The following is a 17,169-nucleotide window of genomic DNA, read 5'->3' as shown; positions in this document are numbered from 1 at the left end:
ACGAGAACATCACCATATAGTGGGCCTAGCGGCATGTCGGTCGACGTAAGCGGGCGCGAAATTATCCAACGTCGCCGCTCCTTTTCGTCCTCTTCATTGACTCCCCCCCAAACTGCGGCGAAATGCCACCTCCATCCGAGTCTCGAGTCTCGGATTGTCGCTGTAGGTAAAGGAATTTCCCTCTGCTCACCAGCGGCAGCGGCAATAAAATGTGTCCGCAGTGGCTCGTGCGTATACTTTATACACACCGACAGTCGTGTCACCCAGTGCAGGCTCAGCTCACGCAAATGGCCTGGCCTCGAACTGCTGCATCTAATACGTCGTTCCTTCGGGCACCGACGTGTACACGGGTACAAAGGATGACGGCTCATTGCCTTGCCCGTTCTCCCTTTGAGGCATACTGTTTCAGTATACAGAAGGAGCCTCAAAATCACCTTCTGGAATTTCTTCGGGGAATCTCGGAGGAGGCTTCCAGACCGTGATCGAATTTGTCTCCGCGATGGTCCCGATCCGAGATTTCCTCTGTCCAAGCCGTCGTTCACTGTTTAGTCTCTTGTCTGTCCTCGCTTGCCTTTTCTTTTCCTTCGGATGCAGCGTTCAGCGGCTTTGTCATTCGTGCACATAGTGCAGTGATGTCGCCTTGTCGCTATAGTAGCAAGGATGCATTAAGTGTGACTACAAACATATATGGCCCGCGTGGGTGGCGATGGTTGAAGCCAGCTTTGTTTTTCTACAACTGGACTTTCGCATTAATGGCGCAAGCATCTGGGCCCGTATTTGAAATGATTTTAATTCGTAAGTGTTGTTTGCCATTGTTCGGCTGCCTTTTCTAATGATATGTCTGCCGTTAGGATCCGCAAGAAATGTTTGCCTTACGGACAATTCTAGCGTAACAGCTTTTTCTAAATATCTGCCCTCATTCCTAAGTGCTCTTTTCCAGTGGTAGCCTGCATTCCTAAAAATATGTCTTTCATCATGATTGGCTGGTACATGCTGATATGAACACTTGTAGCGTTAGAACTTCTTTGTGAATACGGGCTCTGTGCCCGCATGCAACACAATAAGCTCCTGCGCTAAAATTGCTCGTAGCCGAGAATCCCTGCCAATTCTGAGGCTGGACATATCATTAGCGACGGCAGCCGGCCACTGGGAAAGGGCAGTTCCGAACGAAAAGCTTTGTGAATTCGGCCCCTTAACCGATCCATTGTTAAGTGCGAGGCGTTGTAATAAAGGGTGCGTAGCGCCGGAAGCTTACGCGTCTTAAACACGACAATCTCTGTCGTCATATGTTTTGTTGCGAACGATGGCTTTTATCACTCTGTTCACACAGTCGATAAGGAAGCCGAAGAAAGTTGCACTGCGAGCGTCAGAACCAAAATAGTGACTTTTATGCTTCCCATTTGCCTCCGTGCCTCGCTGCTCGCTCTTTTCAGGCCTGCCATATTGTGTAGGAGAAACGTTAGAGCTTGCACATTACGAATGCAAAGTAGGTTACGGTGTGCAAAATCTATGTCTCATTGAAACATTAGGGTTTTTTTTATTTAGCATAACGCGATTGCCGTAATCCAGGGTACGTATACTCATGGCAAACTACCCAGTGAAGGTCTTGTATAGGGCGATGGTGAGCCATCCAATATTATCTAGTTTTTCTGGTTTGCTTATATTAAGATTGCCATCATACCCATAACTAAGCAAGGAGTGAAATAAAAAAAAATGGGACGCATGCTAAGTAGTAGCGACGTGCCATGAATCGAAATTGAAAGCCATAACAGTGCCACGTGTGTGCGCGCGGGTATATGTGTGTAGCTAAGGTTGTTTTCAGACTGCTAGCTGCTAACTAAACTACAACTCGGGCAGATACAAACACTGCAACTTAAGCCTGTGTTACTGCTTCAAATACCGATCTATCGCTACATTATAAGAAGCGCATTCGTGACCGCGCTTTTGAACACTTTGTGTGTGTGCTATCTGCTGTCGCGACCATTTGACAGCATTCTGTCGTTGGTCGGTTTGCGTCTACTGTAGCGGCCACACTGCGCGCCACTGAACCACGCTTTGACGACGGAATTGGGTTGGCAGCCGTAATTTATCGCGTGGCTGGGTTTGCTTCCTTTTTGTTGTTTCATGATGCCGCGCTTGAGTTAGCGACGAATTTGTTTGCCAGTTTCCGAAAATTAGTTCACGCGTTGCGCATATCATGAACGCGCGTACCGTGCACACTGTTTTGAAGCCACGTGTACACTCATTGAAGTGTAGCACCAAAAGGCCCTGGACATGTGACACATTTTTTCCAGCATCGCGGTACTAGAAATTCACCGTGTCGTATATAGCACACATATAGCAACGCCTAAGCTGTGTGCGCGGCGTTAAAACCTCGCGATGCAAAATGCGTCCTATACAGTCCAGCCCACATATAACGAACTTGATCGTCACGTGGCATTTGTTCGTTGTATCCAAAGTTCGTACTAAGTGGACCACCTATAATACGGGAAAAAAGAGCGAGCGAGACGAAAGTTCACTTTATTTTTGAAAAAAGTCCGTGATGCATGTCTGCTTCTTCAAAGCTGATCGCATCACTGCCGTTTCTAATTTTTCCAGCGCGGTAATATGTTCATCGCCAAGGCCTCTGCTGCACACGAGTTCCTTAAGCGACGCAATGTAACCGATCGTGGTTGAAGCGTTCACAGCAACCGGCGGTAGAGCAGCATCCTCGTCATCGTCCTTGTCGGTCTCTGGGCAGTCGAAAGTGCTCGCACTTCACGCACAATAGCTTCGTCAGTGCATGGCTCCGCAATGTCGGCGTCGTCATCAGCAGAAACGAAATCGTCCCAGGCAACGTCAGGTCCGGCCAGCTGCGTGTCAACGACGCGTTGCCACAAGTCCTCGTGCGACCGGCCTTCTGGTGGGTAATCTATGGCGTCCTTGGTGCCTGGGCCCATAAAACCCGCCTTGCGGAAGCAATTTTCTATGCACTCCGCGGTGAGTTCCATCCATCCAAACACCGCCGGCTCGCTCAACTACAGGGGCCCGACAGCTTCGCGTTCACTCTAACCGAGTGTTGAGGCCACAACAGTTCGTTCTATGTGAGACACTGTGCCGTTGCCCCAATATATATTTTGACGGTAGCACCTCCCTCGTTCGTACTAAGCGAGCGTTCGTTATATCTGCGGCTGTTATAAGTGGGCTGGACTGTATCATAATTATACACGAAACCTAAAAGAAGAATAGACTGCCTGTGTAGGGAAAAAGCACTTCCAAGTAATGAATAGCATTTGGAGTGCCACAAGTACAAAGCCGCTGTAGGAATAAAACCATAAAAAGCAGCAGAGCTGAGAGGGTGAAAATCATGGACGCGCTTAAAGGTGTATTTAAGTATATGTGTACATCGTTGTCTTCCTTTCTTTTTTCGTTATCGTTGGCAGACTTTGCGTTCCATAAATTTTGAAAGGTCAATGTTGTTGCATTGGACTGTTCTGACTCTTCAGTGAACATTTTGTCGTGAGTTCAGCCGCATCGAGTCTCAGAGAGAGAGAGAGTCTCTTTTATGAATCTTGGAGAGGTTGGAGCGTGGTACTTCAGCTCGGTATGATGAAAAATGAAGTCATATTCGTAGTGCACGACAGATGCACAACCTACACAAAACACACCCCAACGGCCCACAAAGTAATCCTTGAGACCAGCGTTTCTGTGTTCATTTCTACTACAGAGGGAAGCGGATAGATGTGGGCGAAAATTTTCTACGGTCACTTTAGACGTTGACAGACCCACTGAATATTTTTCTTGCTTCCTCGCCTATACAGTCCGCAAATCCAATGAGAGCGGAAAAAAAGGAGCGCGCTTCCATTTTATGCTCAGTGTGCACAAACACACACGCACGCATGAAAACATTCACCTGTAAGAAAACTTACAGCCGTATGCATGAACATGAATAGAAGACACACCGCTGCTCTCAGTCAGTGAATAATTGAACGCGAAAGCGTGCATGCAAGAACTGGCGGAATGGCAGGCCATCGCCAGAAGGAATTTAGGTGGCTGAAGCGGTGCGCTCTCGCTTTCTCGAAACGTGTGCGGCATTCTGGGAACTACAGTTGTCGTCATGCATATGAGCCAAGAACTGCCTCCTTCCTTCGAACAAAGCTTGATCGGCAGGCGCCCATGTTTAACAATGTTACGGCAGCCATACAGCCAGACCAGTATGGGTTCTTGCGTGCCGACATGTTTGAGCACAACACCGCCGACTAGCTTGCACCAGGTGTAGTTGACGCAAGACTGTACAGGTATACTGATTCTAGTATACACACAGTACAAACGCAGGACGTGCTCAGACATATGCATAGTACACTTTGTGCGGGTGTGTTTGTTGTCTGTGTCGGTTTGCGTGCGCGCGCGTGTCATCACAGCTTTTCCGGTTGCTGGCATTGTAATTTACTAAAAAAAAAAAGGCGTGCTTGTGCATTCCAAGCGCCTTTCGTGATTTTTTTTTCCTCGCAACTTTCTCCGCGCTGCTGCACTTTCTTATATGCTCTCCCCACGTGATTGTGCCGATGTCAAGCTGATTTTGAGGCCTTAGCTATAGCATCGGACAGGGAGGAATACCAGACCGGATATCCTGTGTGCTTGTTTTTAAGTCACTGCAGTTTACATGCGACTCTTACACATCTACACAAATATGTTATTGCTGCTCGATTTGAGCGAAAGTGCACCGCTTTTCGTCTATTCATTATGGTTTGACAGAAAACGAGCCGTTTTCCACCAAACGACGAACAATCTCGGCTGTATGTTCAGGGTGTGTCGCGAGAAAGGAAGGCAACAACACTCAATGCACTAGCAGTGAAGGGCGTCGCAGACGATGTTCGACGATGCGAGCGATGTCCCATCGCTTTTCGAGGCCCTGTCATTGCCAGGCGCGCGCTCGGCGGGCTAGTGACGACGGCCTCAGCGGCGCGTTGCCACCATATATTGCCGCACCGTATCTAGTAATCTGGCTCAAGGTCACCGAGGCTTTCGCATCCACGCGTCCACGCCCTTCGCAGAGTGAAATGGTTGCCCGGAAGCAAAAGCGGCCGCTGCACCCGCTGAGGCTTCGGGCGGGACCCTATTGTTCCGACGAAAATGCGGCCTGCATTTTTGTATTAGTCGTGCTTTGGCGGCAGTCGCGACTGCCCTGCAGCAACTGAGATGCGAGCTCGAAGCACCCTGCAAGCCGCCTTCAATTTTTTTTACTCTACCTGCTTTTGGCTTCCCTCTGTGAACGCTGCTTGTAAGTTATGCGTGTAAAAACGCAAAAACGGCAAGAGGCCAACTTTGTGTTCATGTTGTCTTATATTTTCTTCCAGTTTTGCTAAAATTCGAAACAATGTGCATGGAGATTGCCAGTTCTTCTAAGTAATCCAGTGCATCGCCGTTGCGAGTGGGCCTTCTGTCGTGTCACCAACAAAGATTCGGTGGTGACAGTATATGTATATGAATTTGCGTAAGTGCACTTGCCCGAGAAGTATGCCACCGACAAATTCAGGTATTTATTATTGCGATAACAATTATATAGACACTCCAGGCACATTTATGTGGTTGGTGACGCCGTCGCCATGAGGTTCCGTATAAAGTCTAAGGGCGATAAAATTGTCGCCGCCGGCCCTATGCTGTATGTGCGAGAGAAGGCGCGCGAGGGTGAGCAGGCTATCGCAGCTCAATCTCGCCCACGCAAGGGAGGGAAGTGGGGAGGAAGCGCGCCGTTTTCTGTCGCGCGAGACTCCAGGTGGAGGGTACGGAGGGGCTAGGAGGCGTTCTACTCCGGGCCGGCCACTGTATTTTCAAAGCCATCTGCGACGGGGACACATTTCGCCACGCGCTGTGTTTCTGCGCCTTAGTTCGCGTTGATACGAGGCGCAGCACGAATGTCAATTCGCTCGCTGCTGCTGCCGCGCTTCCTCGCTCCAGCGTTTCGACAGCGTGTTTCCGCAGTGATCGAGTGAGATGTGTTAATGTTTGCTTGTGCGCGAGTTTCACCATGCTTGTTAATTTAGTTAGTATGCATATGTTTACAAGCTTATACAGCCGACAAAACTATTATCCTTAATTACTCATGCTTACTGGGATACTGGCGGACCAATCTTGTAGTGCACAAAGCAATTGTGTCACGCGTATTCGGACACGCGTGCAGCCCCGTGGCTTTGGCAAAACATAGGCAACCTAATTCTATTCAGATTCAGTGAGAATTATACAAACTCAGACAATGACCCACTCGGACGTACTTCGACTCCATACTTACACTCACATTGGCTACGGAACTCCCTTTGACGCACTGGTATTCACATATATAGTTTAGTACTTAGATGTGCTAACTGGAGACAGACTCCCATCTACTCGGAGTCCCTCGCGTTCACGCTGACCCGTTCTAACTCACCGAGGCTAACTCAGACTATTAGTCGCGTGTTGTTCGAATCTGAATTCACCGAGCACAAAGGTGCAATATTATTTCAAGCATTGAAAGGAAGCTTTATAGTCAAGACCGAGTCCAAATTTCTTATTAAGAAACATGGGCAACGCTGAAGTGAATTACATTAGACAACCGCCTAGCAGAGTTGAATACGTTTCGTGGACTTGAGAGAAAGGGCTAAATTCCTCACAATACAATTCACCAGAGGTGGTGTGTCTGATACATTCTCATTGCGAATAATATCTCATCAGACGCAAGGGTCCCTACGCCTTGCGGCAAGAATTGAGGGTGGCCCTACGGACGAACAATTTCTCAGAAAGTCGCCGTGTGCCGACAGCTTGTAAAACTTATTGCAGTATTGTAACGTTATCAAAAGAAGTATAGCGTTGCTGAGGGCAGCAGATGAAGTTATCTAAACAAAGCGCTGAAGGCGGTTGGGATTACTTGTTGAAATTACTGCGGAACGGGAACTCCCAGCTCCACGTGAATGTACAGGCTTTCTGTATTCTTTTGCTTAGAACCATCTCGACGATGAACCCACGAGTTAAAATATCGCTGCTCTATAGCTATCGGAGCTTTGAACTCCAAAGCACTGCTTTCTAGAAACCTTCCTTGGTTTACTCCGCTACCAAGGCGTGTTTCTAGGGCATTGCACTAGGGCATTAGGGCATTGCACTCTAGTGACTCTAGTCCCTAGTGTAGTCCGAGGGCGTGCAATCAAATCCCTGCCGCGGCAGCCGTATTTCGATTTGGGCGAAATGCAATAACGCCCGTGCACCGTGCATTGGGTGTAAGTTGATCAAAATGATCAGGTGATCATTTAATCCGGTGCCCGCATTACGGCGTACCTCATAATCATAACGCGGCTCTGGCACGTAAGACCTCAGAATTCAATTCAAACCCTTTTTAGAACTGGAAATTATGACAGTGCACCGCAATGCTGTATCTGCATTAAAGTGGGCCTTCCAGTGAGGCTTTACTGCAAAGAAGCTAACAATCCGGCTACTGCAAGCCCAGCATATTCGAATGAAGTCATGCTTGCAAGAGTGACATCGAAACTGCACCCATATTTGGCAGACATGATTGGCTGGAGTGGCCAAAATGCACGCGTAAACTAAGCGTGCAAGAAGTTACTTCCAATCACGCTTTCGCAAGATGTTACCCGCCGCGGGATTCACGGCTAAGAAGTGTGTTTACTATGCGTGGTCAATTCTTACGCATATTGCAAGCTTGCTTAAGGCGTAACGCGCTTGCTTCGCGTTATGGAATTAAAAGTGTATAGGCGAGGTGATTGAGCATGTCTGGGCAAGGCATTTCTGCTGTAGTATACCTAATTAGTTGACAAGGTAGATAAGCACAATGGTGACTATTGCTTTACGCGCTCGCCGAGCAAAACGTTACGCAGAACCCAGATCACACTTGGGTAGATAAATATACATAGAGAGCGCAGTCTCTTGCAGAGATTATCTGCGAAACTAATGATGTGGTTCCCATACCGCGCGCTACACGCCGGTCATTTCCTGGACAACGAGGGGACAAAAGCCATAAAAATGCGCATCTTGCTGAGGTCCTGGAATGGGCCGGTGAAGCTCTTAAAGAAAGAAGCAAAAAAAGCCTTTACCCGACATGTACACAAATTGTCAGGTTTCTCTGTACTAACGTGCTACATGCACTCCAGAGAATGGGCTCATTTCGGAGTGACAGCGGTCAAGCAATGCGGCAGCACGTGTAACCATTTCGTAGTTATACGCGCGTCGTCACACATGAAATAGCCCTAAATAGTATGCACGTGGCCGGTCATGCACGCAGACACGTTTTATCTCATCTCTTCCCAACGTCCCGACCGTAGCATCCCATTTCATAATGTTGGCAGAGCAGGCAGAAGCAATAGGGGCGCAAAGAAAAAAGGGCATGGGGGAAAGTAGCCATTAACGCTACATAGTTGGCAGCATAGCGCACGTCAGTATATTCGCAGTAACCGGCACCATCCGCTTTAACAAGGCAACCCACTCGACCGCACAGATCCAAAGATCGTCTTCGTCGTCCGCAACATTCGCAACCACGCATTGTGTCGGCTCAAGCCGTGCAACACGACAAAATCTATGGGCTAGACGACAGTTAGTAACGAGCCTAATCTGCAAACCTGTTCACACGGTTCTTGATTGAAGAACACCTTCGCATATAGTGGAGTGCGACCTATCCACACTGGACGCTGCACTGGTGTTCGTCCATCAAGGACCCCTCCTAATCGTTGATATCTTAGTTCTTCCCGCGCATCACTATACCGTGCAGCACTGTCCGAGGTAGACTTTGCGCGCCAGGCAGGTCTATAGCTTGAAACAGCCCTGCCCGGTTTAGACAACCTTTAGTGCCAAGCATTTTTGGGATCGATCGCCGGGTTTCTTCGTAAGTCGGGCAGTGTAGCAGGTTCAAATTTGACCAACAATAGTGCCAGTTGGCACACTACTCCTCTAGGCATAAAAAATAAATAAATCACGTCATAAAAGCTGCACCTGCACTATAGATAGTTTTCACGTGAGATCATGGACGCAGCCTACGGACCGTGCTAGTATACGAGCACGGAGGCACAATAACATCAGTTCGCCGCATTATAAGCCTTACATTGCTTTCATTTTTGATGGTTACCGTATTTCACGGGGTTTTCACCATTATGAGCTTGTCGATCGGTGCAAGACGCACCTGTTGTGTTGTTTCGCTGTCACGTTTATTGTTTGCGCAGCATGTGGGCTTGCTAGTGTACCCCAAATGGTGGCCACAACGAAGTCAGTGCAAAGCATGTGTATTGTCTATACTCAGCGGTATCTCGAAAGTCCACAGACCTCTCAATGTAATAGCGTATAAATTTAAGCACACTGTTCTTATTCTCCTCGCTCACCGCGACATTGTGCGCACTCTTTGTGCTAAAGTACAGACTAATTGGCAGTGCTGAAAGCGTCGTCGTTGTAAAATAGAACAGTGGCGTATGAAAAGTATGCGTACAGGGTATGGTGGGGAGGGGGTGGGGGATGCTGTAGTTCACGCTCTAGACTTCCATCTGCGAACGAACGCTCAAGTCAGAAACCAGAACAGCAACAACTGCTACTCGTTGCCTTTGGACATTTTGCCATGAAATTTACTTTTCATACAGCCCTTACATCTTCTTTTCCCCCACACTACTCTACTATTTTTCCCTGTGTAAATGTTGAGGTATGTTTGAATAAAGCCAAATGAGAATTGACTGCTGGAAGAAAGGGACTACCTCACATCGCGACCCATTTCATTCTCTCTCTCTCTCCTAACTGCACGTGGATCATCTACGCAAAGTGTTTCTTTCCCAAGGTTTGACGAAGTCGGGCAGTGATGTTCCCTTCCGCGCGTGCTCATCCAATGATGAAGAAGTTGTAATGTTGAGTTTCATCAAAAGTGAAATTCTCGCATGCGCTCTAGTGGTAAAAGGCAGCCCGGACGCGGGGAAGACGCGTGCGGGCTGTGTTTACAAACGCTTTCTTTTTTTTCTGTTATCGTTCACGTTGTAAGCTCTGTCAGGCTTTCCATAAACGGATAGAAAAGGAGGAGAAAGACGGAAGGTGGCAAAATCGCGCGGAGTGATTACGTAGGACATAGGAAGGAGGGGCTCGGAGCGAGCATACACAACGTTAAGCGTGCAAAATGTAGCCGCCAGTGGCAAGAAGGAGACGGAAGGGAAGAGCAGTATTAGAAAGCGCGAATGAAAAAAGAAAGGAATAGATATGAGAAAAATCTAGGCGGAGCAAGTGCAGAATGAGCGATCTAGCATGAAGCGAGATATTTTACGACACGGTGAATCTTCCTATGAAGAAGTAAGTGATGCAAATAAAAGGATTAAGGCCTGCATGCACGCACAGGCGCACGCACGCGCAAGCGCACACACACACTTTAAGCAGACGAGGATTTCATCTACCTACGAATAGAACAGTGTGTTATATTTTTGCATTCCTTTTGGTGCATCAGCGTTAGAAGTTACCCGCCCTGGTTTCTTAGTGGCTATGGTGTTGGACTGCTAAGCACGAGGTCGCGGGACCGAATACCGGCCATGGCGGTGGCATTTCGATAGCGGCAATATGCGAAAACACCCGTGTACTTATATTTAGGTGCGCGTCAAAGAATTCCAGGTGATTCAAGTTTCCGGAGTCCCGCACTACGGCGTGCGTCATAATCAGATCGTTATTACGGCTCGTAAAACCCCATAATTTATTATTATTTAGCGCTAGAAATTGCTATCGCGTGAAGCGAAGCTACTAAATAATGTAGTTTAAGTTGAAGTGCTTGCATGTTCTCGCGATTCCTATGTCTGAAAGCCTATAATATTTGGCTAATAGGATGTATCTAAACACGTGCATTGGAGATGAAGGAATATAGGTTTTATTTCGATAGCGATTATACGGACACTCAAGGCGCATCACTGCAGCCGTCGTTGCCGTCGGTATCGCCGTGATGTTCCGTATAAAGTTCAAGGACGATAACATTGTGCCACCCGCCGTTAGCTGTTTGTGCGAGTAAAAGTGTGCGAGGGTGAGCCGAGAATGGTGGTACGATCTCGCGCCCTCAAGGGAGGAAGGTCGGGAGGTAGCGCGCCATCTTCCATCGCGCGTAAGGTACCGGGAGAATGGGGGACGTTCTACTCCGGCGGCGGCTGTGTCTGATTCGGCTGAGCGTGGTTGCGTGGAGCCTGTCTTGAAAGTGATCTGCGATGAGTACAGAGCCTAGGTGTACCGCCGGCTGATAGACTCATGTGCGCTGCGTTCTCGCTACTTAGGTCGCGTTGAAGCGAGCGGCAGCCCGCAGGTCGATCAATTCGCTCTGCCGCACCCCCTCACTCCATCGTTTTGACAGCGAGTGCCCGCGGTCGTCGAGTGAGATGTGTTCATGTTGTCCTGTGTGCACGTCTGGCCATGCTTGTCAATTTATTTAGTTAGCGAATGTTTACAAGCTTATACGGCCGCTAAAGCTACTATCCTTGCTTGGTATAGTTGCGTAATAATGGAATATCGCAATCGATGCAGCGCCTTTCAGGCGAAACTGCGACTTTCTTTAATTGCCACAGATGTAGAAATTTGGCCGATTCCTTTATGCTTAGTTTATGTGTCTTAGTGCAATAATGTTTGTTATACTTCTCTTGGATATATATCCTTCATATTCCTCCTGTATTAATTTTTGCCACTGCCTTGATGTTTCTTTTTGTCTGTGTGGATTGATCCGGCGTTTGTAGTCGACGTGTGGATTGCTTGAGAATTCTCCGTGCTTAAAGGCACACTAAAGGACAATCTTAAGGCGAGATAGATCGATAGAGTATTTGTTTAGAAGTCTATCATTGTTTTCTATGTGCCATTATATCCCTTTGTCGCAGAGAAAAAAAATTGCTGAACTTCCCGTTGCTGCTTCTAAATTTGAAACTCCCGCGCCAACACGGACGAGTTGTAGTACTCTCCACGTGACCTCCTTCTAAGAAGAGGCTATGTTTTTAAGAAGCTTTTCATTTAGCTCTATATGCGAAGCGCACTGCGTTGGTTGCTCTGCTTGGGTTCAGGTTATCGCATATAGCGCTCGAGTCTCGGCGGCAGGAGGGGGCGAGGGTGGTGCTGGCGCCTGGGTGGTTGTAAACCGCGAAAACGGTGTGGTTCGCAATGACGGAAGATAGCAGTCGTTCTCCGTGAATTATCCAGTGCTGGCGTCACAGGAGAAGTGCTATAGTCCACAACAGGTCACACCGCTCAGATTTTATTCTTTTGCCATTTTCTCGCTTACAAAAGCTCTGTGTTCGTTACGAATGACGAATTCTTTATTAGAGAAGTCTAATCATTCACTATAGCTAGACATACTATGTTTTTTATCGTCCCTACCAATTTGTTGCCTACCGCAATGGTCATTCTCTCCCTACGACATGCTACTGTCAACTTTTTTTCACGCTATAGTTGGAAGTGCATACTATAGTCTGCAGTCTCTCTTCTTTGTTTAAGAGAAATTAATTGAATGTGTCAACGTCGGCATGCGGGTAGCTGTACTGAGTTGTCGAAAGCCGGAAGACGGCCATAAAATAATCCGGCAGAATCAATCTCACGACGATTATCTTTAATGCGATTAGAATTCAAGCAATGCGGCGACGCACCGTATTGCAACCACTGAGACGCTCTGGCACTTCGCTCTGGACAAACTGCGCCATCCAGTAGGGTGACCGCGAAGTCTCCCTCCTATTGCGTGGCTTCCAAGATCCCACCGGTGGCGCTCCTGTTCGCGCCAAAACGCGTCATGTGTGAACCTGGTACTACGGCTGGGCATTCGTGGCGCAGCGGTAAAGCGTCTGGCTGCGAATACCATTCGCATTAATATATAAAAAGTTTACGTGTTCTATACATCTCGTGTCACAGTGGTTCATACCTATTCTGGAGCATTGGCCAATAGTAGGCACGTACTCGGTGGCATGTACCCAATGGAGAGATCAAAGAAAATCATATCAAGTAAATCAGTGAAATCACTGAATGTCGCGTGCTATACCATTATGGGGGTTACGTGCTTTAGAGCCTTTCACGTAAGGGTCCATCCATCGATGGCCACGGGCATTCCTGGCGCAGCGCTTAAGCTTCGGGCTACTGTGCTTGACGCACCCGTGTAACGAAGATTAGATTCTGCCCAGCAATACAGAAATGTTAATGATTTTTAGCTATCTATAGATACATAGATAGACAGACACAAGGTGGCTGAAGTAGGATAAGAATGCTAATAGCATTAAAAAGAAAGGTTCTCGCCAGTCGGGACAAGAACAAATGAGAGCGGAATTTAGGAGAGTCCGTGGAAGTTACTTTCTTCAGAACAAGATGGAGGACACGACAGCATTCAAAGATCTCTGACTGCTTCTAACGCTTCCCGGCAACTGGAGCGCATGTAACCGTAATATTTACCGGAAAACGCTGGCCGCGAACGCTATGCACGAAGGTGGCCTTTCTGGTAGAAACGCAGCCTCTTACGTGGGCCGCGATGCGGCGGAGGCGATCGCCATCTTGAGGTATTGCAAGCTACCAGGCACGCCGCTCCGTGGCCTCCGAGATAATCACGTGCCGGTGAGCGCAAATGGCAGACGCCGTGGCCGGTCTATAATTGGTAGAAACGCTGCAAAAGCGGTTTCTTTGAATTTGTTTTCTCGTATAGCAAATTACAGTCCGACGCTATCATGTCTGTAGGTTGTGTGTAAGTTTAATTTACAATTTTTCTGCGAATTTTACCTTGATAAATTCCGTTATTTCAGTAGCTTCCTAGCATTACATGGAAGGCAGGGGTATGGATGGTGCGAAAGTATTTGCCGGAACGACGTCCGACGCTGGACGCCACCGTGGGACGCCGCCACCGGATTTTCTGTGACATGGGGCCCTTAAAGCTATCGCGTCAAAAAAGATCGTAAGAATCAGTAAATTGTTTGCTAGTGCATTCACTCAGCTGAACTGCGCAACTTGCGATTACGCGTGTATTCCTGCTGACAGTGGTCCATGTATGGTCCCAAAACAGCCAACAATTCTTAACAGTACATCAGAAAAAGTAAACGAACATAAAAGCAAATTAGATACCACATTGTGGGTCAATATGGGCACAGACGTTTTAGACAAAGCTCACTAAAACTCGTTGAGAGAAAATATTTGATTGCAGAGGCCTTACATACGTGATGGAACAATAAGCTTTTTTTTTTGCAGCGAAGCTGTTATTAGCCTCTAGTTGGTAGGCATTTTTCGCGCACGCGTCGTTCAGCAAACATGTGGGCCGATGCTAGCCACAGTCCAGGGCCAGGAGCAGTAGCTCGTACCCCGTAAGGCAGAGACTTCAAGCAGTCAGCAAAGTGAAGCGAACAGTGCCTACGTTCTTTGTATGCACCGTTACAATATACAGAACAGCATACGTTTCAATAAAGAACAAGCGCAGAACAATCATGCGAACCACATAATTGATGATAAGCCCATCCTGATAACAATGCGATTCCGGGCAAGGATTCCCGATGCGCAACCTGCGCCGACGGCAGCTTGCGGCGTGGAGAGCGACGTTTCTAGCTATTTGCATATAAAAGAACCGGCCTCGCAACTGATTCCACTGTCGTTGCAGCACTGCTATGGGCGGGGGAGGGCTGTAAAAATTACCATTACTCTCATTACTACCTTTACTACCATTACTCTAAAGCAATAAAGCATTGAATCACTCAGCAGTTGTAGCGGTGTTTTTCAACAGCTTTGCTGGACAGCCACTCTCCCAGGGTTGGGATGCCGAATCAATTTTTTATTAACTGCATTCAAAAAGATTTTCTTGCTTGTTAAACAGCGCCGGATACTCCTCTTTCAAATTATAGAGGTGCTCGAACAAAGTGTCAAACAAAGAACCTGGAGAAACTACTGGAACAACAGTCCTTAAATTCAGACACGCACCACAAAAAGAAATGTTTCTGGGCAGTTTACAAAGTTATAACGTTCATATGGCAGTAAAAATTACGGCCTTGGTTGGGGGAGAACACAGCGCACATGAACACACGCTAGAGCTACGGGAACACAATAACAAAAGTGGCTACTGAAACACGAATATGTGAAAATGATGAAATAAAAATTACTTCTACGAACACAACGTGGTGATCGAAGTTACAATGATAGGATTTGGTAACTTCTAAATATTCTTGCATCTTCAAGAAACTGCACTAATGAATGTGCTGAAATGTGTTGCAAGTGTTCTGATGGCCATGCAGCCCTTATTTTATTTACCGGTTGATCATTTTGAACTTTTCGGGGATAAATCGCCTGTGGGAGGTAGCGTAATTTTTTTCCTTGAGCTGGTTTATTCGAAGAGGCGGACATTACTAGCAAGAGAATTCGAAACACATTTTCGACTAATTAACATAAATGCACCAATAACTTCCTAATGACTTTACGTCACACATTGCGGCTAAAAAAATTTAGCCGCTGAGTTTGCAAAATGTGTCCATTTGAAATTAAGCCACAGGATGACACCAGTTTCGAGAAATTACTTCGCAAAGCGTGGGACGAAATATATTGCCGTTCCAGTTACTTCTGTGCTTTGAATGCATAAAAGATTGCTTTCCTAAAAAAGTAAGCGGAACACTAGTGCATATTCATATATGTATAGAGCGAGTTTGATGGCGCATGTCATGAAAGTAGTGCCACTCTGGAAATCCGTTCCAAGTGGAAACGCGTCGCAAACTCACCGGCTACAATTCGTAAAATGCAATATGTGCCGTAAAATAATTAATTAAGAACTTATAATTAGTGATTATTTAATTATTTCAATACGCGCTTTGATTTCTCGTGCAAGTAACATCCGCCTCTATGAATACTCTCCAGCTCAAGCACTAGAATGATCTTGTCTGCAACAGGCAGTTTTTAAAAATACCGGAAACCTAAAGATTAACACCCCGAACTGGGATATTGGTTTCTTATCCAAAGCATGCAGCTTCGCAAAAGGACCATTACGGTTAGTATTACCATTTTGGCAGTGTAATGAAAGACGTTCTCGCTTCTTGAGCTTTCTCACAAAAGCACATAATGTGGTCAGTTTTTCCTACCTTGTACAAAAACCATTTAGTACAGGCTGGGCCATAGACGCCAAATACGGGGGGCGCTCCGGGGCCCGAGCGCGCCCCCCCCCCCCCCTCCCGGCGATGCCGAAACCTACACCCCCCACCTAACGTATCATTGCCAGACTTTCGTCACCCACATCATTTCAGGTTTCTTCAGACTGGCCTCGACCTTTCCGCTAAAAATATTTATTGTGGCTAATAGCTTACTGCATCATTGTTGGCGCGTACGTGCGCGGATTTTAATTCATACTTTGCTTTATTTCTGCAAATCCTCACAATGGGAGAACGAGCGCATTAGAAGTACCAGCGGTGACTGCCTCATCCGTGTTTTATCACATCAACATTTTTTTTTAAATTTCCACTGTGAGCATCATGCACATACGCAATGTATTTAAATATATACACAGGACAAAGTTTATTACATTTTTAAAGAGAAGGCGGTAGCCAATTAACAATTATTCTTAAAGGTATCGATAGTTTATGCCTAGAGAATGAATATCTGGCTGTATGTTCCCCTCGCTTCAAAATGCTTTGCGTGCTTTTTTGACCCCGAAAAAAACCTGTAGATTTTAGTGACCCCTTCGGTAGAGTCTTTGAACGGCGTGTGAAATGCACGTGAGTGATATGTGTTTCAGTATCGCTTTTCTTTCCAGTAAGAAAAGATAACAACTCATTAAGAAAACACCTTTATAATTTACATTTATTAGGGATGGAAACATCACATGCATGCAGAGGTCATACATATATGCAGGGTGACCCAATTATCTGTCATGTACGAAGATTAAAAAAAAAAAGCAATGCGTTACTCGAAGAAAGCCCACTGCATATTGTTTCCAGCACAGTATAGTAGCTGCCAGTAATTTTTCGTTAGTGAGATTTAATTACGTAAATGCAATTAATAATCTAACCCGACACGCACTATCATAATAATCCGTGTCAATAAGGCCCTTGTAGGCACAGCCAAGGGACATCTAACTGCGGTATTTTCAGCGACATACTAATTGCGCACAAATTTTTTGCGACTGATAAATAAACCCTGCGAAATATGACGACTACTACGTGACTGCACTCCCACCTGCATCAGAAAGCAGCGCCCTCGAACAGGCTACTTCTGAGTTAGCCAGAACGAAATGAA

The 17,169-nt window shown here is 46.8% G+C and overlaps 1 protein-coding gene and 1 long non-coding RNA gene across 5 annotated transcripts in view; one reads left to right on the top strand and one right to left on the bottom strand.

Annotated features, from left to right (window-relative positions):
- The window catches only part of LOC135917103 (RYamide receptor-like), a 399,699-nt gene that overhangs the window by 73,640 nt on the left and 308,890 nt on the right, over positions 1 to 17,169 (top strand). The gene's annotated exons all lie outside the window — the stretch shown is intronic.
- The window catches only part of LOC135917121 (uncharacterized), a 90,514-nt gene that overhangs the window by 5,302 nt on the left and 68,043 nt on the right, over positions 1 to 17,169 (bottom strand). The window contains exons 4-5 of one of the 4 annotated variants that reach the window (XR_011514726.1): positions 13,372 to 13,579; positions 12,560 to 12,700 (exon numbers count right to left, since the gene is read on the bottom strand). The exons of 1 other annotated variant lie outside the window; for it this stretch is intronic. This is a non-coding gene — a long non-coding RNA (uncharacterized lncRNA). Of the gene's footprint in view, positions 1 to 12,559; positions 12,701 to 13,371; positions 13,580 to 17,169 lie in introns of those variants that run through there. 2 more of the 4 variants (XR_010569190.1, XR_011514731.1) reach the window with 2 other exon arrangements.

The sequence above is a fragment of the Dermacentor albipictus genome, chromosome 1, assembly GCF_038994185.2.
Source record: "Dermacentor albipictus isolate Rhodes 1998 colony chromosome 1, USDA_Dalb.pri_finalv2, whole genome shotgun sequence".
Taxonomy (NCBI): domain Eukaryota; kingdom Metazoa; phylum Arthropoda; class Arachnida; order Ixodida; family Ixodidae; genus Dermacentor; species Dermacentor albipictus.
Note: the sequence above shows the minus strand (reverse complement) of the source record. Positions and strands in the feature narration are given on the sequence as shown.